Source organism: Saccopteryx bilineata, chromosome 1 (assembly GCF_036850765.1).
Source record: "Saccopteryx bilineata isolate mSacBil1 chromosome 1, mSacBil1_pri_phased_curated, whole genome shotgun sequence".
Classification (NCBI taxonomy): domain Eukaryota; kingdom Metazoa; phylum Chordata; class Mammalia; order Chiroptera; family Emballonuridae; genus Saccopteryx; species Saccopteryx bilineata.
This window is the reverse complement of record NC_089490.1, coordinates 239,770,098-239,794,450: the sequence shown is the minus strand read 5'-3', so window position 1 is coordinate 239,794,450 and position 24,353 is coordinate 239,770,098. Positions and strand designations below refer to the sequence as shown.

General features: G+C 47.9%; 1 protein-coding gene and 1 long non-coding RNA gene across 5 annotated transcripts in view; one reads left to right on the top strand and one right to left on the bottom strand.

The window, feature by feature from the left end:
- The window catches only part of LOC136310306 (uncharacterized), a 102,134-nt gene extending 86,286 nt beyond the window's left edge, over positions 1-15,848 (top strand). Inside the window, exon 3 of the long non-coding RNA XR_010726543.1 lies at positions 15,618-15,848. This is a non-coding gene — a long non-coding RNA (uncharacterized lncRNA). The remainder of the gene's footprint in view (positions 1-15,617) is intronic.
- NR5A2 (nuclear receptor subfamily 5 group A member 2) overlaps positions 1-24,353 on the bottom strand; it is a 99,719-nt gene that overhangs the window by 42,596 nt on the left and 32,770 nt on the right. The gene's annotated exons all lie outside the window — the stretch shown is intronic.

Here is a 24,353-nt window from a genome sequence, read left to right as displayed (position 1 = left end):
TAAGAGAGGATTTTTTTCCCCCAGGAAAATGGTCTCCTGAGGGTGGGCTGGTCGTTTAAAGTGGGCTTGAACCCATTTCTTAATTCTGGTCCTTGAGCCCTGTGTGCCTGGTCTTGGACGAGAAACTTGGTAGGAGATCGGAGACTCTCAGACACTATCTCTGCCTTCAGGGACAGGAGACAGACGTGTAAGTCCATTATTATCAGCTCAGGTGCACTGGAAGCCAGTAGCACTTTTCTCTGCTTTGCTTCTTGGCAGGGGTGGGGGTGGGGGGTGGGGGGAGGAATCCCGAGGGGCTCACGGAAGCTGCGGAGGAGGGTGTGATGGAGTGGGCTTGCACGTTGTAGAATCACGTAGTCAACTGTCTCTCAGTGGCTCCTGTTAGAAATCTTGGGACAAAGTGCTTAAAACACAATGTAAAAGATTCTTCAGAACCATTGCCCATAACATCCAGTTATTGTGTTATTAACAAAAATTCCTGGAGAGGAATCACCCCCACATTCCCCCCTCCCTATACCACCCCCATTTATTTTATACTTCTTTTTGTCACAATGGTGATATCACTAAAGGTCTATGCAGAAGCAATGAGGGGAAACTCAAACCAAAGACAAATAAAAAAATCAGCCTGGTGAGTCTAAATGAGAACCTGCTTGGGGCCGGGCGGGCCTCTGTCACTGTTTTTTATAGAGCACCCTGATGATTATCTGGAAACTGCTACAAAGTCCAAGAAAAAAAAAAAAAGGACTTCACATTAACAATGATTAAACAAGCATGGAAAACAATACCGTATAAGAGAAATAACAGCCAGGAAAGCTCCCTCCACCCGTCTATTGTCGGAATACCTGGGAGATTTATGGACAGGTGTTCTTCCCCACTTGGAGATAACAGACGCAGGTTCCAGGGCACTTTAGGTCTGGGGGACTTTGCTGTTAACTTGTCTATTGACATTTAGGTTGGAACTGTCTGTCCTGGGCTCTTTCTAGGTCCCCCAGGCAGGAACACAGGGTGTTTCTCCCCCTGGGATCTAAACTCCCTTTGAGTGAGGAAAGCAGGAGGCGGAGGGGTTGAACTGTGTGGTTCCTGCCTGTTTCGTCCCCACAACCCTCCACTGCAGCGCTCACCGCCTAGGTCATGACCAACCATCGGGGACTCTAGGATTGAGACAGGCGGCTGCTCCACCCCGTGGGCTAATGTGTCACATGTGCGGTCACTAGAGTGACCTACTTCAGTCCTGCTATTCCGCTGGACACAAACTTCTCCTGAAATCCCTGTATCACCCTTCGAAGCTCTCTGCCCAAGCAGAGCTCCGGAACCAGTGTGTGCTGAGGCAGGGGCCCTGGTCTGTGTGCCCGCTGACCCTGCAGCCCCTGGGGCGGCCTGGGAGGTCACTAACCCAGCTGGTGGGGGCGGGGAGCATCTGTCCTACAGCTGATTTCCTTATTCTCCAGGGAAGAGGGGATCCCCTCAGCCCTGCCCCCGCCTCCTCCCGACTGGGTGTAAGATGATAGAACAGCGGTCAGGAAACGAACGGGATGAGATAGAAGTCGGCAGAGAGAGGAGACAGGAAACAGAACAGACCGGCCTCCACCTGTCACCCCTCAATCCAGAGACAGTGAGGCCACTCAGAGGGCCTGGGGGAACCACTGTAACCTGGGGACCCCCAGCAGGGACTCACAGCCACCCACGCGTCATGGGGACAGAGCTCAACAGATTCCGTGGAACAACCCAGGGACGGGCGTGATTTCTGTTAGAGGCCTCCCACCCCAAAGGACGCCATGTCCTTCCAAGTCATCAGGTTTTTCCTATCCAGAGAGTACGCATGCCTGGTAGACCTTACACCCCAAGGGTGTAGAATTCAATATGACTTCTTGTAAATGGGTCGCTCATGTGAGCTATTCCATGTCTGCTTGCGTCATTTACATTCACATGAGATAATGGCATAAGTGGCAACCTGGAGGCCTGGAGGTGAAACTGCACGGCATGTGTGAATGCTAACCATCCCTAGCGAGGTCTGTATCATCTCCAATCTCCAGACAACGTAGGTAACAGCCAGTTTCTTCCTCATAGACCTGTAGCTGTGTGTGCTGCATACCATGGAGTCGCTCTGACTCCGGTGACTCTGTGAATGAGGGATTATCTACCATGTGCTGTCTTCATAGCACCAGCTCAGCTCTGTGGACTCAGCCTGTGGCTTCTTTTATGGGGTCACTCCATAGGTGGTCTTCCTCTTTCCCCGCTGTTTTCTGTTTCTCCCAGAATTACCATCTTTCCAAACAACGCTGTCTTCTCATGACAGCTTCTGTGTTGTCCTTCTGCCTCCAGCGGTATTTCAGGCTTAATTTGCTCTGGGACCCACATGTTCATCTTCCTGGTCTCTGCAGAGTGGTCCTCCAACATCATATTTCAAATGAATTGACCCCCCCACCCCATCAGCCTCTGTCACTGACTTTCACATCTGTACGTAGTAACTGGGAAGCCGCGGGAGTAGATGGTCCCAGTCTCGGTCTCGAATGACACGTCAGAGCTCTCAGAGATCTTTCTAATTCGTCCCTTGCTGCCCTTACGAGTCATGTGCTGAGAATTTGTTATATCGAAGGACAAACTCTACCCAGTTTTTTCTCTGCCTCTTACCCATGGTTCCCAAAGCTTCTTGTTGAAACACAAGTTCATGGTAAACGTATTTGGAGAGCAAATAGGAATTTCCACCCGGTGTCCTGGCAGCCTTTTCAAAATCACACCATGTGTGTTAGGTACAGAGAATGGATGAGGGGTCTCTGCCCCCCACAGGAGGTCCTCCACGTCCACACTGCCCCTAAGAGTAGCTTTCGCAGGACGGTTCAGTCAGCGCGTAGGGGAGATTCTGCCATGAGATTGCTGTCTTTGGCAAAGTAACCAAGATAGTAGTTAACATGTTGATGGACCTCAGGGCTGGGCCAGCCCAGCGGAGCCCCTGATTTCCTGACACTGGTGTTAAAAAGGAGGGTTTGTATGAGGGCGTGTTGTTGACTTGCCCACTGGTGGGCATGTGCTAATTAACAATAAATCAAACAACACATTATTGGTGCTGGGTACAAATGAGAGCCAGTTCTTTTGTCTGTCAACTACATGTGAATAAAAACACTAGTTCTGACCCTAAAGGAACTTACAAATGAACAAACAAGACATATAATTAGCACCCAAGATAGCGTGTAAAATGTTTAACTCTGTGGAACGAATAATGAGACCACGGCTATCACTATCTAGTTCTCTTTACGTATGCATGTGTATATATACACACATCCTTAAAAAAGATTTGAAGCAGTTTATATGAACCTACGATAAAAGAATGAAACAAATGAGGAAGTAGAAACAAAGGGACAATAAAGGGAGGGAAACAAGTTAAGCCAAGAACAGGATCAGTCCCCCAAACAAGACAACACCTGCTACATGGTTGTTAACCTTAATCTAAACAAACAAGAGAAGGCAAAATATGAGAGAAGCTAAAAATGACGAACAAGGGAAAATATTTCAGGACAAGGGAAAAAAGGTTGACAAACGAGAGAAAATATTTTAAGGTGGATTCATGGCACATATTTTCTAAAACTCCCTCCTGCTGGGCATTGTTTCGTTGATGACCACGACCTGTTTCCTGTGCTCTTGTTCGGAAATCTCCTATGTGCGACTATAAAGCGGTGTGCCTCGCGTGTCCAAGCACACAGATACTAACTATTCAAGCAGTGGAAGTGCGGCCCTTGGAGCGCAACAGGTTTTCTTTTGGTTCAGTGGGAACGTCCGGAAAGCACATAAAATACAGTAGTCCTCTTTAGAACAGGGCAGTGGGGTGATGTTTGCAATCGGCAGTTTCCTGACGCTGCCTTAAAGGTCAGGATGCTGCCAGCCACAGACTTCCAGGTGTGCGGCAGGCACACCACCTGGATGTCAGTGATCAAGGCGTAAATTAAGGAAGGCTCAGGCCACCCAGCACCTTAGGAGATGGACCCACAGCCGAAGTCCTTGGGACACCAAGGTGGAGAAGAAAAGGACAGGCCAGGGACACTGAGCACGCTCTGTGACTCCCGTTAGGTCTCAACACAACTCTTTCCATTTTTGACAGCTTTTCAGAGCCAGAAAAACAAAACAAAACAAAAACACATTTCTAGAGCCTGAAATATCCTTGGGTCCCTTTTGGTCTGGCCGCTTCAATCAGGCAGTTGGCCAAAGGAAGAAGGAAAGAACCCGAGTAGCCTAAACATTGCTCACCAAAAATACAACCAGAAGAAGAGCAGAGGGTAAAGGCGTGGTTCCCGAGGATGGCGCGTTGGTGGGAACTCGCGGGGCACAGAGGCTCCTGGGAGAGGTCCTCTGCCCAGTTCCCCGGCAACGGTGCAGGACATGCCTTTTCCCGCCAGGTTGTGGTGCTAACTGGATGGTCCAGCTACACCGTCAGGGACACCTGGCAGTGGTGGCCACGGGGAACGGGGCTCCAGGAGTCCAAGGTCCGGGCCCCAAAGTACATGGTGGTTATTTTTAGGTAAACCACACAAATTTTTTGCTTGGTGATGGGATATCCCTGGATAGTGTATCCTGGGGAACAGCCATCCCAGTGCCCTAAACTCAGCATGCTAACGACACTAACATCTCCTCCCTAACAGCCAGCCCCTAGAGTCTTGGGTACTGCAGCCGCTCTGTCCTTTTGTTGAAGTGAGGGCATCCCATTGTGGTGTATCCTGAATCCCACCCTGGTCCTGGGCTGGCCGTAGGTGCTTAGTTAATATTTGGTGGATCCATGCTGAAAGCACCTAGCCACACTTTAGTTCAACTGCTTCATGGGACAGAAGAGAAGCGCCAGCCAGGTGGGCTGTGGGCTGTGATGTAACCCACGTGACTTGGGGGCCAGAAGAGAACGGGGACCCAGGTATAATGGGCCCCAGCCCAAGGTGCTGCCCCTGTGCCTTTCCACAATCTTCTTATTTTTCCTCTGGATGTTTATTTTTTTTAAATATAGCATGGCCCTCACTTTCTTCCTGTGAGGAAATATACGAACAGTAATTGGGTTTCTCCACTGGAGACATGATGGAGTTTGAGATTTGAGAAGTGAAGCCCCTTGGCTGCCAGGCAATAGAACCTCGCATCTGGGCGTAAGACCCAGACAGAGGGAGCTTCCCGGTTTGCAGAGGAAGACTACGGAGGCAGCTTGGGTGGAGGATGGATGAAGGAAGACTTCACATGGACTGAATCCCTGGGGGTTGGGGGCTCGTGTATGCAGAAACTGAGGTAGGAATGAGGTTCTCCTGGGAGGACTAGATCCAAGAAGAAGAAGGGGTTTGAAGAGAAAAGACTGCATCCTCTCCACAGTTTGAAAATCCACAGATCACTGTCCCCCACAGTCATCTTGACCCACAGAACAGAAGCCCCTGCAAGGGGAAGCCAGGTCGGGAAATGCGCGGTGTGTGTGGGTCCCATCTTCCTGACTGTGCCCATTGTAAAATGCGAGAAATACCCCCCAGGATTTAAGGAATGCTTTTCTAAGAAGGTGGTGGGGCACAGGGGGAGGCAAAGGAGTCTCAGAGGAAAAGGACCGACCAAGATGACTTGCTCATCTCCTTAGCCTCTGAGTTTCATGCAGTAGACAAACCCTTGATGTCCACGATGGAGTGTGTGGGCACTTCAGTCTCAGTACAGATCACGGGAAGGATGGGAGGGATCTGCAGGGGAAGGAGTTATCTACAAGCTCCCTGTGAACACTATTCCCCAAGGGACCGTATTCTTCAGAGAGAGAGGGGGAGAAGGGGCTCTAGGGTCGTCTGTTTAGAGAAGTGGTTTTCAACCTTTCCAGCCACATGGCACACGTAAACTAATTACTAAGATTCAGCAGCACCCCCCAAAATGTTTGTTATATGTTTTGCTGATCCAACCAAAAAAATAGGGATGACTGTGATGCATTCCCGTGGACAGTGTGATGCATTCCCATGGACAACAGTTGTGGTGTTGGCTGGGAAGGGAGGTCAGTACCCCTGACTAAACAGTCAGTTGTTGCACACTTTAAAATTTCTCACGGCACACGGGTGGACAGTCGCCGGTGCACGGGCATCTCAGTGGTGTCACCACATGCACCGGTGTGTCTGGGCCCTGTCTATGACTGTTGAGTGACAGGCTCTGTCCACCGAGAGAGCTGGTTGGCTGTTTTGTGGGAGTGCTTCGGTTCATTGCTTCCAACGAGGACGTAATTCAGCCAACTCATGAAGGCAATTAATTTTTTAATGGAGCTGACCACCCGTGTCCCAGTGTGCAGACAGCCACAGGCCTAGAGGTGGGTTATTACAACAGGCTGGTCACCCCGCGACTCTGTTTTCACACGGCTGGTCACACAATCAGCGTCCCGCCATGTCTGAGTGAGAGGTGTAGGCAGGGTCCTTGTCTCAGTGACGCTGGCCCTCGCCCACAAGCCAAGAAGCAAAGTGTCCCCAGCTCCAACCTGTAGTGCTGCCCCTCTCAGTTCTTTATGACCCATTTAGGATGACTCCCTGCCACACGATTATTTTTAAATTCTTTCTTGACTACGAGTCAGAACCTAGAAGGGGTTAAATGAGAATCGTAACTCATTCCACAGGACGATGTGCCTTAAAATGTCCCACCAAAGCAGAATCTGGCCAGGTACTCAAGGTGAGCACCATCCCATTCTAGTCCCAAGCTCCGGTCAAGTTCGCCTGAACTGCCTGCTCATTTCCACGGGCAGTTGGACATGAGGGGCCGCCCGAGCCCCTGGTGTGTCTCTGTGGTTTCATTGCTCAGGAGCTTAGGCAGAGCCTGCCCGAGGGGTAAGCATGCCCTCCTCCTGACTGTGAGCACCTGCTTCACAAAGGCGAGTGACGCTCCCCACCTGTGCAGTCTTACAGAGATGGAAAGGGGCTGTTTTTCACATGAAAAAGAGATATTGCTATTTGACATGTAAAGTGGCATTTCCTACGTGTGCGTTTTAGAAATACCCCTCCAAAAAATGGCATACGATTTGACTTTGGAAACGTCTGGCCTATGTGTGCTTGACTCAGGCCGAAGGTTTGCTCTCTTCCTCAAGTCAAAATCCAGTGTGAAACCTGGCAAGAGGAAGCCTGGGACAAGTCTGCAGCATGCAAAGCCAATGGCTCGCTGCGCTGGGAACAGCACCAAGCAGGGCTGGGTGAGTGTGAGGATGAACCGGAAAAAGCTGGCCCCCAAGCCAATTACCAAGAACCACGAACATCACAGGTGGAGGTCGCCGTTTGCCTGAGATCCCTAGTTTCTCTCAAAAACCATGTCGGAGGCTTAGGGGGGACTCTGAGTCTGCATTTGTACTGCTGGAACCCAGAATCTATACTTAAAAAAAAAAAGTGTTTTACTTGTTGGTTGTTCATCCCTCACTCTGGAGTCACATGGCCCATTCCTTCAGGGAGGATATGTGCACTGGCCACATGAACCCTCTGCAAGCTGGACCGGCCAGCCCCCTCCTTCCTCGGAGTTTCTTTTTTTTTTTTTTTCTTTTTCTGAAGTGAGAAGTGGGGAGGCAGAGACACAGACTCCCACATGTGCCCAACCAGGATCCACCTGGCATGCCCACCAGGGGGCAATGCTCAGTCCATCTGGGACGTCGCTCTGCTGCAATTGGAGCCATTCTAGTGCCTGAGGTGAGGCCATGGAGCCATCCTCAGTGCCCAGGCCAACTTTGCTCCAATGGAGTCTTGGCTGTAGGAGAGGAAGAGAGAGACAGAGAGGAAGGAGAGAGGGGGAAGGGTGGAGAAGCAGATGGGCACTTCTCCTATGTGCCCTGGCCGGGAATCAAACCTTAGACTACCACACTCTGGGCTGGCACTCTACCACTGAGCCAACCGGCCAGGGCCCCTTGGAGTTTCTTCAAGGAAAGACCCTGTGTACACAGCAGTGACAGCCCGTCCTGACAAGGAATAGGGGATGACTTCTGCGTCCTGAAGATCACACCCATAGCAGAAAAATGAACTGTGTTTGCGTCACATTGATGTTACACCCTAAAGCAAGCCACCAGCTCGCTCTTTCTAAACTTTCCTCCCCCCACGAGTAACTGGAAACAAGGAGAAGTTCAGAACACTCGGAACCCACAGGGTAGCCTGTGTGTAGAAGGTGCGGTCCAGGACTTGCTGAGACCCATGGGCCCTGAGAGTTGCGGTCTCTGTTCACACAGGGAGGAGAGGACAAACCGGGTCAAGGCAGCTGTGCCAGTGAGCTGTGGGATCAATATGGTGAGGTATGGACATTGATCTCATCCTGCCGCATTAATGAGCTCCTCTCGTGACCTCTGCCTTGTGGTACAAAATCAGACTCCACCACAAACCACATTCTGGAGTGGGGAGACCTTTGGTCTCGGCTTGCTTTTAATAAAGTGCTTCACAGGGAGCCCTTGAAGGTGGCAATCAGAAACCACTGGCATCTTCTGTGCCGACACGGAGGTCCTGCAGAATTAGTTTATCACGTCTGAAGTTAAGGGCAAGATGGCACAAATGCACATGTGTGACAAGGCGTGTTCTTTCACAGAGTGTGCAGCCTTTTGCACGTAAAGTGCTGGTGCCTTTATGAGCAGGAAGCCCCGTGCATGGATTCACCTCCTCCTCTTGTACGAGTCCAGGTAGGGACAGCCGTACCCCCGGTCTACGCTGTGCAAACATGCAGCCAACAGTGCACCTGGGACTGTGGGTCTTGTGTAAACGCAGGATCTGACTCGGCAGCTCTGGGGTTGGCCTTCAGCTCCTCCCACAAGCTGACTGGCGAAACTGGTGCTGATTAAATACGTCCCCCCAACCCCGTCTGAATAAAAAGCCCTAGAAAATTCCAGCAAACAGGCAGCCCCCACTCTGTAGGTGCCTGCATGTGCACACCCCACCATCTCATGCACGTGCGCATACAACAACATCTGAGGCAGAGAAATGTCACATGAGAATAATACACTGTGATGGCAAAGAGTAAGCTCTTGGGAATCAGACGGGGGTGATATAAACCAGGCTCCACCACGGAACATGACCTGAGCAAAGGACTTAACCCTGAGTCCTACCTCACCCCAGCGTTATTCAAATACCAAATAAATGTCGACTCCCCCGCCCCCCATGTCATGCAAGGAGTGTCTAGAACTAAGGACAAGGCTCCAGCTCAGTAAACAGTCGCCGTTACTAGAGGACATCACAGTTCTCCTATAAATGTCACATCTCGTCCCTCCCCCTCAGTGTTAGCAAGTACCACGAAGCAAACCGGAGTTTGACCTGAACTGAGAATCAAAGCGGCAGTCCAGGCTTCTGTTTGGACGTGGTCTCCATGCTAATTTTCTTACCGGCACTGGGAACTGACCAGACAGGGACCGTAGCTGCCGGAGAGGCCCAGGGGGACCTCGGAAAGGTGGACACAGGGGTGCCCAACCTGCCTCTGCATGACAACTCCAAGTGGCAGAGGCCCAGGGGGAGTGTATGTTGGGGAGGGGCCAGGGCTGCTTGCAGGAAAGACCCCAGCCTGTGTGTCACTGAGCCTAACACCTGTGCTGCCCCCACCAGCGGCGGCACCCCGGAGAGATGTCTCTCCCCATGCCACCTGCTAGCTGATGGAACATTCCAGTTTGGGATCCACATTCCACGGCCTCTGCTCTCACTGCCATGAAACAGTAAATACCCAAGAGGGGATGAGAGTGTGGTCGGAGGGGCCATGAGCTTAAAACTTCTCCCAGTTACGCCAGAATGCTGCTTGCCCTCTCCTGACTATATAGAGGTGACAGCGTGACGTGATGTCCTCCCTGACGGGCAGATGGGATGTGGGCTCTTGAGTCCCTACGTTTCAACCTCTGCAAGCTTCTAACTCCTTAACAATTGACACAGGAAAGAGGAATAGTTAATTCCAGTTCAGGTGACTGACAGGGGTTCTTGGAATCGATGTGTAAGCTCAGTCATGTGTGATCAGTGTTGTGAGCCCACGCACAGGTGTGGTGAGAAGGAGAGGTGCCAACAGGAGGTCTTAGAGGACAGTGCGTGGGGACAGGGCATGGGGACAGGGTGGGGAGCCGGGGGAGGGAAGCCCACAGAGAGCAGTCAGAGGGACACACGGAGCAGGACCAATTTGTTGGGCCAGAGGGACACAGAAGGAGAAGAGGCAGGGAGGATACGGCCAAGGTCAGACGGATGTTTAAAATTCGAGCCTAGCAAACTCATGGTGCTGCCTTTTATTATGCCCCAAATTTGTATTGTTGTTGTATTAACCAATCAACAGGCTAGGGACGTCCCCACAAAAGGGTCAATGGCTCTTTTATAAAAACCTGCGTGATGTGACTCGCTTCCCTCTAACAATAATGACAGGTCTAAGGAGTTGACGTTGGATAAGGGACTTGGGCGTTGACCTGAAAGGCTACCCACAGGTAACGCTTAGCTGTAGAAGGCAGAAAATCTCAGTGATTCCACCACGCTTTAAACGCGTTGTTTATCCATAAGATGTCCACCCCCGTCTGTGTTAAGTTCACCTACACGAAGTGACCAGCTACCAATTTATGAAAACATGATTATTCTCTTTTATCCTGATTGGGGAGGAAGCAGAAACATTCCACAAATGGCAGGCTTAACCCCTGAGTGGGCTCGTTGAGTAAATTATGAATGCTCTTTATAAGTTAGCAGAAGTAGCAGTAGACATAGTCACGGTCCCTAAACTAGATATAAAATAAGATGCGTTCTCGGAGATGGGGAGGGGCTTTGTCTCTCCTCTTTGTGTTGAATCTCCAAGTCCTCAAATGTTCGCCAGACACAACGGACACTTGATAAGAATTTACTGGACAGACGAGGGAATCTTAACACAGTTGACCCACCCACGGTAATTAAACTGTTCATATCCTACCCCAGTCGTGTGTCAGGAAATTGGGGGCTCATGTCGCTTTGGGGGGGTATACTCGTGACCACACATGACCCAGCCTTCAGGACCCAGGGGCAGTTCCGAGGCTGGACAGTAGTTCACAGGACACACAGAAATGCTTATCTCCCCACTCGAATTGGTTTCAAAACCATGGATGCTCCCATATTTAAATTTTAAATGACTTAGAAATCATAAGGAAACTTAGAGGAAACATCACATGAGAATTGCTTTCAGAATTATTTGAATTACAAATGAGGATATTTGTGACTTCAGAAGGAGGCAGCTGTGGAATTAATGGTCTAGGATGAAATGAGTTGGCATAAACTTCAGGAATGTAGTCAATTGGACTCCTGTCTCTATTTCTTCTAAAATTCCTTCTTGCTCTGCCTTACCATATTTGTCAGTAAACCAATCAACATGGCTTATATATTGGCAAATTGTGCCAATAACATCACTGTACTAGTTTATGTGATCGATAGCCTGATATGAAGTTACCACTAGATATCTGAGTTCTGGGAAAAAAATCTTAACTGGTAGAAAAATGGTGACTTTTTACCTTGAAATGAAAATAAAAATGTTATTATTTTTATTAAAAATCAGAATTTCACAGTCCAGAACTTTGTAGACTGAAAAAACTCAGAAGCACGTGTATAGCCTGAGTTCAGTATCTCAGAGCTTATGTCAGAAAGGCTGTTCTGATTTCAGAAGAAAAAAAGAAATGCAGTGTTTTTCAGGTACCTTGCATTCCTTTTTAGATTAAATGCCGATTGATAAATACAAAAGCTTTGTAGATTCACAGTGAGTGTTTTGAGAGGCTTACTGTTGAAAGGCTGACAACTAATTATAAAAGCTTGCCTGGGCTGATCAATTACTCAGATCAACCTTAGGTGCCTGTTTTATACATAAACGTGGGAATTATGTCTCCCTGAAGCAATGTCCTAACACCACGAGTCTAAAACATTCTCAATGTGAGCTGTGAAAGCATAGCATCTTAATACATTATTAAAACCCCTTCCAAATCATAAATTGACTTTTCTGTGTACATTAGACACATCAAAGACATGGTTTTTCTTGTTTGTTTGTTTCCCAATCAAATTCCTAGTCTCACGCTCTTTGATATATTTTTCTTCTTTTTTTTTTTACAGTGACAAATGTGAAACAAATAATTAACTAATACAAAGTCCCCTGGTGCTGACCATCTACGGTGACGTTGTCATAGCAACAACTGCAGAATCATTACTTGTTCTTCAGGGAACTTTTAGACTGTGTACATAAATATGATTATGATTTCCAGAATGCAAAACATGTCCGTCTTCTTGAAAAAAAAAAGTGCGATATTTGTTGACAAGTTCTGTTTTCAGCATCTTTCCTGTAACCCAGAGATTTTTCCTAGACTAGGAATAACAAAAATGTCCTTTCACAAGCACGCTTTTGGGGAGCAGCCGCCCATCAGAGATGGGCTGTTCCTCTCTCCAGTGAGCTCTCTCTGTCTCTGTCTCTCTCTTTCTCTTCCTCTGGCCTTTAGGAGAAAAGAAGGCTCTCAGACAGAGTCAAACCGCAGGCAAACCAGAAGACACCTGCTGACAAAGAGTGACGAATCCCACCGGCACGTGGTGACCTCCAGTTAGCCAAGATTTAATTAAGGGCATAATTAAGTCAGTGGAATAGAACACTAATGAGTGTTTCTCCCCCCCCCCCCTTTTTTAATATGGGTAATTACATGTACAAATACAAAGTGTGGCGGGGACCTAAATATGTCATTAAAACGAATGGTGCAGAATAGCAGAGGGGCATATGAATACCTCCTCATCTGTGGCTGGTAAAGGAAAAAAAAAGTTGAACGTGTCTCAGGTTGAATAATATGCAGGCAAGTTTATGTGGGCTTTCACGCTGGGGAGCATTTGTTATTCTAATTTCGCAACAATTAGCGACTCTGAGGATGGAGATCCCATTTCCAAAGCATTGAGATCCCCGGTTCAGTGGGCTTTGAAGTCTTTCTGCCCTCCACGTCTGTCCAACAGCAAATGAGCGAGGGGAGGCTGTTTGCGAGCATCTGGCTTCCCAGGGATCAGCTTAGGGAGGTGTCTATCTGAGCTGGGACTTGGGACAGATGTGGAGGCCTGGGCTCCCTACTAATTTGGCAGAGCTTCCCGTGGGCGCTGTCCTTTGATTTGAGCCAGGCTTTAGGCGGCGACACAGCCCCCAGGACTGTCTGCTGCTGACGGGAAATACCGTAGAGCGAGGGTCTAGATGACTAACATGAAGCTGGTGACTTTGCAAACGTGAGAATGAGGCATCTGGGTCATGGGCCAAATAAAATAAAACAAAATAAAAGACTCTAACAACCACAGATATTCTGCGATTGAGAAGCATGCCTATGTGATGAGGACCCACCCTGCTGTTGGGGTTGTTGTAGCTCTGGTCCCCCTAACGGGTGGGGTGGGAGTGAGGGGGTACTGGACATGGTCAGCAGCCTTTCCATCCATTTGTCCTCGCAACAAGTGGGAGAGCGGATCCTCCTCATGGTGGACACGTGACATGCAACTCACTGTATAATTAGTGATTCTGACGCTTTCCTTTCAAAAATAAAAAAGGCGTTAGATTTTCCCCCTGCAGGTGCTAAACACATCTCCGCAGTCCTTGGCAGTATTCCAGAGGAAAAAGGAAGAACATCTTTGTAATCTCATATATCACATATTATCCACACGTTGTGAACCATTCTGGCAGATGGCTGGAAACCAAGTCTGTCCCCGGAGGGCTGGGCTTGATGGGTCTGAATAAAGACAGGGACATAGGTGCCTTGGAAAGGGTCTGTGACTGAATGTATTTGGTAAGTGGGCGGCACGGGGTGCCTGTCTCTCATTCAGAAATGAAACTCCGGTTGGCCCTCATCTAGGGTCTGGTTGGTTGCCCAATATAGATGTCTTAGCCATCCCAGTGCACCTGGGGTGAGTGTGGGAAGTGTGTCCAGGTGTAGAATGTGCTTTGGACAAAGTCAGGTGGGATACAAAGTGTTCACAGACCGAATCTTGACATCTTACACGGTGGTGTGAGTGGTCACCAAATGCTAAGGATCTCGGGACTCAAAAAAACTGGAAATAAAATGCACCTTTTTTTTGTTTGGATGGCGTGTTTGCAGAGCCTGTGTTCCCTCTGTGCTGGCTTTAAAAATCAGCATGACCCCTCTGACAAGGCTAATGTCCGTCATTGGGAATGATACGGTCCAGGTTTCATATGTACATAACTCAAACCGGAGTTAATAAAATGAAGTGACCGGCCTTTCGGGTCACTTCACCAATGAAGGCATAGCAGAACTCTTTGTATTTTAATGAGTAGTATATATGAAATTTTTGGACATTAGGAGGCAGGGCTAGGGGCTTGAAGTGTCTTCGATGTCATATGGCTTTGTAGAGGCCACGTGAGGTTAACTCCAGAGGCTCATGCCACTGATCTAGGGACCAGTTGAATGCCTTTGTCACATTGGAACCATCAGACTTTTTTTTTTTGTAGCATTGCCCAGCGGTTGTGGGAAATCCATATTTGGTCTCTGTGTAAAAGCATCTTTTTCCAACTGTCTCTTCATTGTCCCCCTCCACCCCCCGCACATCCCCAAATCACTCCAAAGCCATTCGTTAAAAGCGTCGGGGGAGTGCAAACACAGTTATGAAGTCAGACCTATTTGGCAGTGGTCACCCTCCGTGTGAGCAACTTTAGAAACCTGCGTGCCGCCGCTGCACAGACCTCCCGTCACCAGACCGATACTCGTGTGTCTGATCCCCAACATGCTTCTCCGCCCCTCCTGTGGGGCAAGGCCACCCTGATCGAGTCATGTGCGAATGAATAGAGGTGTCTCTCTCTCTCTCTCTCTCTCTCTCTCTCTCTCTCTCTCACACACACACACACACACACACACACACACACACCCTGCGTCCTCCACATTCCCCCACCCCGCCTCCCCGGTTCAAAAGGAGAATAGCTAAAACAGCAGCCACAGAAACCCCGCTGGCCGCCAACACGCCTGCACATGCCCCATCCTTAAAGGCTGGTGAAAGGTTGGAGAGCTCAGCAAAAATTTTATGTACAGGGAGCGGACCCAAGGAAAACTCACACGCCATAACCAATTGTGGACAGAGGGTCATCTATCAGCAGACAAACGCAGGAACTCCAGAATGTCTCCCCTCAAATGAAATAATATATCTTTGAAAGCCAATGCCCGTTTCAGCCCCGAGGCCCATATATCAAGCCTGAGAGGCTGGTGCGATGGCTGCAGGACCATTAACCTTCCACCTGTTCCCCTTGTCCTTCAGGATGAGACCCTGCCCTTGGTATTACTCCTTTCCCTTGTTCATCTTCCGACAGAGTGTAAATGTGAAGTTGTGGGCCTGGGAAATAATTCAAAGGCAATGGACCAGGGGCACGGTGACAAATCTCTGCCACGGGCACTGTGACTTATGCAGGCAGTTTGTCACACATGAGCCAGGTGACCTCTGTGACATAACAGAGAAAAATGCTGCCAGAGATCAAAGATGGGCTCCAGAGGCTCTGGGACTCTCTGCTCTGCAGACCTGGAGCCGGGCGGCTGGCCTCCTCAGGACACCCCCTCCTTCTTCCAAGAACATCTGTGTGCTCGGAACATGGGAAAAGCAGGCAGGGGCTTCCTAATTAAAATCATTTCTGACAAAAATGGGGACGGGGTGGGGGGGGTGTTTTCCCATAACACCGGGATTCAAATTTCTGTTTTCTCCCTATGACCTTAGGCTTGCTGTGCATACTGGGGACAGGCACCATAAATCGACCACGACCCTCATCCACAGAAATAAATAGAACTCGGAAAATAGGAAAATGGAGCCCGTGGAGACGTTTGTCAGGGCGAGGGCTGAAAAAGCTCCAGTTTCGAGAGGCAGAAAGTTGTGTGAAAGCATGTCAGAGTGTGGGTGAAAACCTCTGCTCCTGTCAGCCACGATCGCCCCGTTAGAATGAAATAAAAAACGTGGTCCATTTGATGTTTTGTGTTTTTTTTGAGACTTAATACGATTCACAAAAATGAATTATGCATGTTTCGTTATACCATATGCGCAGGAAAAATTGATGATGACTAAAGGTCAAGATTGGGTACGGGCAAGTCCGAAATCCAAGGCTTTCTTCCAATGGTATGAGAATTGGGAAACTGTGGGTTTACCTAGGAATGGCTTAAAACAAACAAACAAACAAACAAAGGTATAGCGGGAGGAAATGACCAGTTTAAACAGTCTTAAATCTGAGCTAGGATTAATTTCTAGTTTGTATTTACGATTTAAACGCCAATTCCCTTTGGTCATCGTGTGAACACCAGGACTCAGGGTTGGGTCCAGAAAGTGAACAAGGCTTGAACTAGTCCTCCCTGGGCCCATGATCTCTCTGACAGGGGCATTTACATTTAATTTCAACTTTTTCATAAATTAAATACCGCCCTGCCACCACCACCACCACCTCCACCACCTCCAGACTTGGTTCATTGGCTGACAGGTGCAAGCATCCCTTCATTTATTCATTTCCTTTCCCAAAGCAAGGATTCTCGCTGGGACAGGGGCACACTTGTGGCCCTGCACCCTAGTTGTGCGCACACAGTCTCCCTTTCATGTGCATGCTGGCCTTCAGTTGGCCAGTTTGTGTGTCTCCCTCCTTCCAGCACACTGGCACCAACGTGTAATTTCCAACAAGTGAGAATGTTGGGAAATAAATATAATCAACTTAAAAAGAAAATAACTAAGAGTGTTCTGGTGCCGAAGTGGAGTCATTTAAAAATGCCTGCTTTCTGCTTCCCAGAAACGTGAGGATTCCAACCTCCTTTGATAGATGTGGGTTCTTAGCCCGGGACACCCCAGGGCTGCCTGTGAATGCACTCATTTGCACATTTCCCTGGGAGGAGGACTCTCTTTCATCGGGTGCTCCAAGGTGTTTTCAGTTAGAGGAACCCCTCACGGTGACGGCCACAAAAACAGAATTTGAGGTCCTAGAAGTTATCACCAAATGAGAGTCAAAAACCATCCGAGCCTTAAAAGGGTCCTAGAGGTGGCTGCGGCCTGACCTTGCATCTTCCAGAGTCATAGAAGGTGGAGCAAGAGGGTGCATGCTACCACGGCTAATTCAGGGAATAGTTCCCGCAATGGGACCCCAGCCTCTTTCTTCCTCACCCCAGTTGCCTCCACTGCACCGGGTGCCAATCCACCCCCCTCAAACCTCAAGCTGTTGTTAAGAAGTCAGATTTTGTTTCGTTCCTTAGAGTAATTTTCCTGTGATATAGAAAACCTTAGCATAAGAAATATCTTACATATTTAAAAGACCACGTTTCCTAATGATGGCCTTTAGGCATCTGGTGTCATGAAGCAACATTCAGACTTTTCTTTGTGGACTAACATCTGTTTCTGTAACAATGGCATTAAAGGGAGGGAGTGTGCCTTAACTTGTGTTAGGTGTTCTTCTTGAAGGAGAGGGTATAGGTGCGCCATGTGACCTGGGGCTGAAGGAGAGGGTATAGGTGCGCCATGTGACCTGGGGCTGAAGGAGAGGGTATAGGTGCGCCATGTGACCTGGGGCTGAAGGAGAGGGTATAGGTGCGCCATGTGACCTGGGGCTGAAGGAGAGGGTATAGGTGCGCCATGTGACCTGGGGCTGAAGGAGAGGGTATAGGTGCGCCATGTGACCTGGGGCTGAAGGAGAGGGTATAGGTGCGCCATGTGACCTGGGGCTGAAGGAGAGGGTATAGGTGCGCCATGTGACCTGGGGCTGTGGCAGGTGCCTGGGGTGTCTAATGTAGAGGTAGCCCTGTTGACCTTGTTTTCTTGTAAGCACAATTTAAGCTTCTCTGTAAATTAATATTGAATTGGCTCAGATAAAGCCTCTCTCTCTCTCTCTGTCTGTCTGTCTCTCTCTCTCTCACTAAGTGCCAGTTAGGGGCTGCCCCTTTGCTGCCGTCATGAACATTTCAAGATCACGCAATGCCGCGTGATCAAGAAACATGTTTCTACTTCGTGTCTGATTATTCTGAATTCTCTATTCACATTACCAACCAAACTGAACCAAACAACAACAAAATAATAACTGAGTTAGTAACAAAAATGCTATGCAGGACGCATCATTCATCTCTCTGAATTCTCAGGTGCCATAAGACCTTTCATATTTCCAGTAAACCACGTAAAATACTCTCTTCTTTTCGAAGGAAATGCTGGAGCCCCCCCCCCAATGGAAAAGATACTGAAATCATAAGTTAGCCTAATGTTCTGTGATTTAAAACAAATAAAATATGGTTAGCCTGCAGCCAAAAAAAAAATAAAAAATTCCTGGGCATGAATCACTGCTTACATTCCTTTCCATCCACAAACAATTTTGTTGGGGGAAGTTGCCACATACTATCGACAGTGACAACAAATGGCATTGTCCTGCGGACATCTGTTTCCGACTCCCACACTGATACTGCGGGCGCGCACCGAGCGGCGAGCCGGTCCTCACAAGTCGCTGAGCCACAAAGGAACTGGAAGTCACTGTACGCGGATTTTATTATTGGAACACAGGAAAGCTTTATCATCATGCTGGGAAGTGCTGCATCTTTTGAAATCTCAGAACGGGGGTTGTGTTAGCACATTAAATGCACGTGGGAAGGCTACTTCTGAAGGAAAAGGGGACACTCCCCCCCCCAAATTAATAAAAATAGTTTATTGTCTATCTGTCCTTGGGTTTAGGTCCCCCACTCATCTTCATCTGACGTCCTCACCCACCCTTGGCAGAAAACTAGTTTGCTCTTTAAAGAGGCTATTGAGTTTCTTGTTCAAATGGAAAGGGCTAGTAAGTACCAAAGTCGTTCTAAGCCAAACATGACAAATAAACACTATTGTTTCTTAAAAAAAACAAACCCAGGAGAGCTTCTATATCCACTTGTGTGTGTGTTTCCCTAAATTCAAACAACCAGGCTCATATTTTCTGAAGACCTGGCACTGGTGAGCTCACAGCCTCATGACGACAACATTCCCACCTGGGTCTGGAACGGTAAAAGGAAAAACACAGGGAGATGCCTGGAGACAAGCCCCTGGGATGGGACAGCTGGGGGGAGGTGGCCACAGAACACGCAGGGACTCCCGCCCCTGCCCTTGGACCTGGGCTCTATTAATAAATCAATGACCCTGAAGGTATCCGAGGGGGGTGTGTGCTTTCTGCTCTCTGTCAGACCTCTGTGAGTGTGTGGTGTTTCCTTCCAACAAAAGCAACAATGCAAGTGGAAGGTGTTCACAGAAGTTTCTGAATCGATGGCCTCTCAGATTGCTTGCCCCCTGTAAACTAATTTGCGTGCTGCCGAAGCCAGGAGGCTTCTTCCCTTATTTTGCGGTTTCAGATGGCATCACTTATATTGATGGAGGTGCCAGGTGGTGTGTGTGTGTGTGTGTGTGTGTGTGTGTGTGTGTGTGTGTGTATGCACGCACTCACATACACTCAGTGTTTGACTTGCCTGTGTTGTTTAAATGTTTTTAAAAAGATGCTGGGACCTAGGGTCTGACATGTTGTTTACCTTGTTCAACACTGCTTGGAGGAGGCACTCTAGAATGTCCCGAATAAATCATGAAATGAAATAATCACAGAGCTGTCTGGCTGAACATGGGAAAGAATAAAAATTCTACTGGAGAGAACTCCGGACCCTATTTGGTCTAGAAGATGATCTCTTGTATTGGATCAGATCACACGTATGGTTGGTGAAGAAGTAATTGATGTTTTTTAAAAAAAGATGATGTGCTTCTTACTAAGGTTCAAATCTTTACGATTTCATATCTTGAAAAAATCACCAAAACACATGACTACTTAAAAAATAATTAGTATTACTACTGCTTCTAGGGAAATATAGACAAATATTTTGGGGGAGGTAGAGTTATTATTATTATTTTTTCATTATTTCATTCTGGTCTATCCTGGTTAAAACCAACCAAACAGAAACACCTGAGATGAATAGTTCTCTCACTTTTAACTACAGTTTTAAAATCAGTTTTCAAATGACTGCACTCCTGATGGTTATCAAAAAGGAGAAAAGAATTCACACAGAGACCATCAGAAATGGGAAGCTGTGTAAGAGCCATGTACCTGAGCCCTTCTGTTATTAGAATCTTGTCCTGTGTGTTATTAGGACAACAGCAGTCTGTGGGTAGATCATCTGCTGTTCTGCTAACTCACTTCCCCCTGTTACCGGCCCCTCACGAGGGCCTCAGACATGAGTGGGACACAGGCATTTTCATCCCTTGTTTAACTGGAAGCATCCTCCAAGACTGACTGGATTCGAAAGGAACCGTCTCTAGCCCCCTCGCCCTCCTGTCCCTTCTCTATAGACAGAGTAGCTCAGCCTTGGGTTCTGATTCTAACACCAGGTATCATTCCTAGTGAATTGTAACAATGTGTTCACCAGTCTGTCACCCCTGGTATTTTTATTTACTTTGTATCCCTATTGCATGGGTGTGTGTGTGTGTGTGTGTGTCTGTGTGTTTATTGACTTTGTATCCCTACTGCTCAGCAGTGTGCCTGCAACATTGGAGGCAGCTGCATTCATTCTATGTTTGCTGCATTCATTCATCCACCAGGAAAATGTGCTCAGGGACCTACCTCTACGAAGCTCTGCCCCATGTCCCAGAGCTCCCTGGCAGCTAAGGTGAAAAGAGGGCCTGACAATGCCTGGTCCAGCGTGGGCCAGCACACGCCACACCCCCTTCCTCCATCAGCTGTACTCATGGATCCTCCCCCGGGACGGGGCATGCAATCTGTAATAACCAAATAAGCTCACAACAGGGAGAGGCACCATCCATGCTGCTGACTTTCGGGAGGAAGCGCAGATAAAATTCTTCATCACACCTCGCTCACCCAGAGGAAGCCTTGGCCTGCCAGCTCTGCAAACAGGCCAGTAAAAGAATTTCCTTGGCAAACAGACGGCGTGGAAATGTCCTTTTTAAAAACCCATTAACCCCTAAATGCATGAGCTTGCGAGAAACATTTCCTATTCCGTGGAGTACAAGGCTCACCAAGGCGCTCTTGCCCTTCTATTTCTGGAATCTTCTTTTGTTCACTCAGGCTAATAATAGTGGTGGAGCTGGGTGGGGGTGGGGGGTGGGGGAAGAGAGGGGTCATTTATAGTCCCCAGAGCAGCATGACTCTGTGAGCACTTGATTCATTTATATTTCCTGTGTTTTGTGTTACCTTACCTTTTCGGTAATTAAATGTGTTCCTCCCAGAATTAATTTAGCAACAAATCACCTGTAAATAGATTTGCTTTTAATATAGGAAAGCCTATATTTAGACTCAATACAATATTTTACTCCCATTTCCGATGCACTAAAAACAGATTTCCACGGGGGTGGGGGGGTATATACCGTGTTTTTTTCCCAAATGTTCGACGAAACATTGGTTGACCTTTAGATGTTTTGATTAAAGGCATCTCACTTTCTGGGGGAATATCATGTATTCTCAGGTCACTCAAATTTTGTCTTTGAACAAATGGAAGCAAAATTGCCCTTATGCCTAATCTACGAGGAATCTGTTAGTCAACAGACTGTAAGTTAAAAATAGATTGGCTTGCTATATAATATGGTTAGAAAATATAATATGTGAACATACCTCCTCTTCAGCCCCCTCAAATCACTGGCTGGAATACACATGCCCACAAATGGTCGCACCTAGGAATCCCCTGTGAGGCCAGTGAGCTTTCTGATAGGAGAGGCTCCCAAACGCAGAGAGATCCATTCTGCTACATTTATGCCAGCTACTTCTTGGCCTCGATTTTTGACAGGTGAGTTAGACCCTACCCCTTTCTAAGTATTTCTGTGTACAGACAATCACTCAGAGATAAGTCAACGTCTCCCCCAAATATCTAAGACAACACACAAAAATGCACCTCTGTTCCCCAGTGCCCCACCTCCACGGAACCCCTCATTACTGGGCTTGAACTGTTCTTAATCACAAAGCCAAGGTAGTCTGTGCATTGACTTCATCTATTTTCTTTTTCCTGATGTTTATAAAGATGTGCTATACGTGTCAGGCCTGGCTCTGTCTCAATGGTTGAGGCACTGAGTAACACAGGTGGCCCAGGAGTTCTGTGGTCTCACTGAACATCAGTCCTGCTTTTCATCCCGGCCTCAGAATCCCAGATGATGGAGATAATTAGTTTCCTTTTTCTGTGTGTGTCTAAAAGTCTACAGAGAAGAAATCGTCAGCCGTTAATTAGAGCATTCAATCTCAAACGCTCTCTTTTAATAAAAAATACATTTTCCTCCTCTGCCCTCACACAGATCGAACTGAGAGAGTCAGGAAAAGTGGGAGCAATGATACATAAACATTATTCACCACTCCCAGTCCCAGGGATCACGGAATGGCTCCCCATGCCCTGCACATAGAGGCGAAGCAACAATGGGTTCGGGACACCGTTGCTTGGTGTCATTTTCAACATGTTTTTTTTTAACCTTCTGTTTTGTTTTGACCAAGGAAAGCTAAACAAACAGTCCTGACCTCCGAACCGTTCTTGGGCGACTACCTTTGTGCAGTGGACTGCTCTCAAAGGCAACTGAGTAGTGAGAATTTAGGATTTCCCCACCTCCCGATGTGGAGTGAGGTGGGGCTCAAAGCCATGGGAGGGTCACAACAGGAAAAGCACAACTAGACATCGTTTCCTCACTTGGATAGGCTCATGTTGTTTTGGTTAAAAATGTACAAAAGAGAAGACATCTTTTTGCAGTCCCTTCTACCGAGAGCTTCCCGAAGGGGTCTCAGCTCCAAGGTCTGCCAAGCTGGGGTCAATCTCAGCTGTCAGAGACCGCTGGACTTGAGGTGATGAGTGAGCCGGCAAGAAGGTGTTTCAACCCCAAGGATACAAGACAAAATAATATTGGTGCTCCCCCCTGCCCTCAATGCCTGGAAGTAGGGCACTTAGTAGTGGGAGACTGAGGCCTCTGGGAATAGGGGGATTTAAGAATTATCATAGATAAAACACTCATTATTAGCAGAGCTATCGATTCTGGTGTGCAGGACATAGTCATGCTCCTCTATAATTTTGTAGGTAAATCCCTGGATTTGTTTTGTAATCCGGACGCCGCCCATAGCTCTGGGCGGCAAGGAGAGGCGCGTTGGAAAAGCTATAGTTTGGATATCCTGTGCGGCCATAGAAAAAATAAATAAAGTGGGAAAAGTTCTTAAAAGAGCAACAAAGATAACTACAGGATAGGAGAGACAGCTTAGAAGGACTATTTAAAATAACTAGCAATTATATCCTCATAAAAAGGACTAGGGAGGAAAGAAAGAAAAGAACTCTATGTCCACGTGCTGCCTCAAACTCTGGTCCAAATTCTTCTACAGAATCAATATGGAAGTAAGAAAAATACATTTAAAAGTATAATTTGACCTGTTTTTAAACCTAGGGGTTCAAAGTTCTCTTCTACCTTCAGCTCAGAGCCAATGGGAATGTCATGGGCGACCAGCACCAAATGCTCTTCGCCATGAATTTCCCGTGCGCCGTCCAAATGAATTTGCAATCCAGTCGGAACCAGACTCCTCAGTCTTCATTACTCAGGTCTGTTGGGATCCCTTCGTGACAGAATATTTCTGGGTTTTCAGGTAGCAGAGTCTACAGCTCAACAGCCAACGATACGTGCGAGGTGTAGGCAACGTGTGGAGTTGCCTCGCATTCCGTGGGCATATACAGACCTGCGCCCTGGAAGGAAGGATTTAAGTGGCATAGGAAAGGATGGCTGGACCCCTTCCACTCTGAAATAGGTGGCTGGGGGCGTGAGGAGAATCCTGGCCTTTGAGAAGAGCTTCAGTTTTTACCCACACAGGGTCGTTTAGCTGTGTTCTCTTGAATAAAAGTGGGGGGTCAGGGTCAATCAGTGGTTCCTAAAGGGGGGTGCATCTGATAGCCAGTTCAGACAACTGGGTCCACCTCTTCAGGGAGCTTTTTAGGAAATCTGTAGGCCTTGCTCCTGAAGACTCTGGTTCCTATTCTCAGTGGCTCCAGCCAAAAGCTGTTTTACTTGTCTCATCTTTTTTATCTGTTTTTTTTGCAAATTTTCTTTCACCATCTCCACTGGTCAAGTCTTAGTCTAAGCCACCATGCTCTCAGTCTAGCCTACTCTAACCCCTACTACTCTTTCCTGCTTCCTTTCAACCACTTCCTGCCCAGAACCAGGGAAACGTTTCTTATCATGAGAATCTGACAATGTCACCCCGCTGTGTAAAACCCTCCTCTGACTTCCTGGGCCAAGCAGAATAAACCCCAAGCCTGGACCTGGTCAAGCTCTCAGACCTGACCAGGAGCTGCATGTCCCCAGTCACTGATCTCTGTGCATACCAGCTGTCCTCAGTCTCCTGGAAGTACCAGGCTATTGTCCACCCCAGTGCCTTTGCACCTGCCGTGCCTTAGCACCCAGTATCTCAGATTCAGCAAGGCTGGTTCTTGCCTGCTGTCTAGAGTTCGGGTCAGGTGTCAACTCTTCACATCC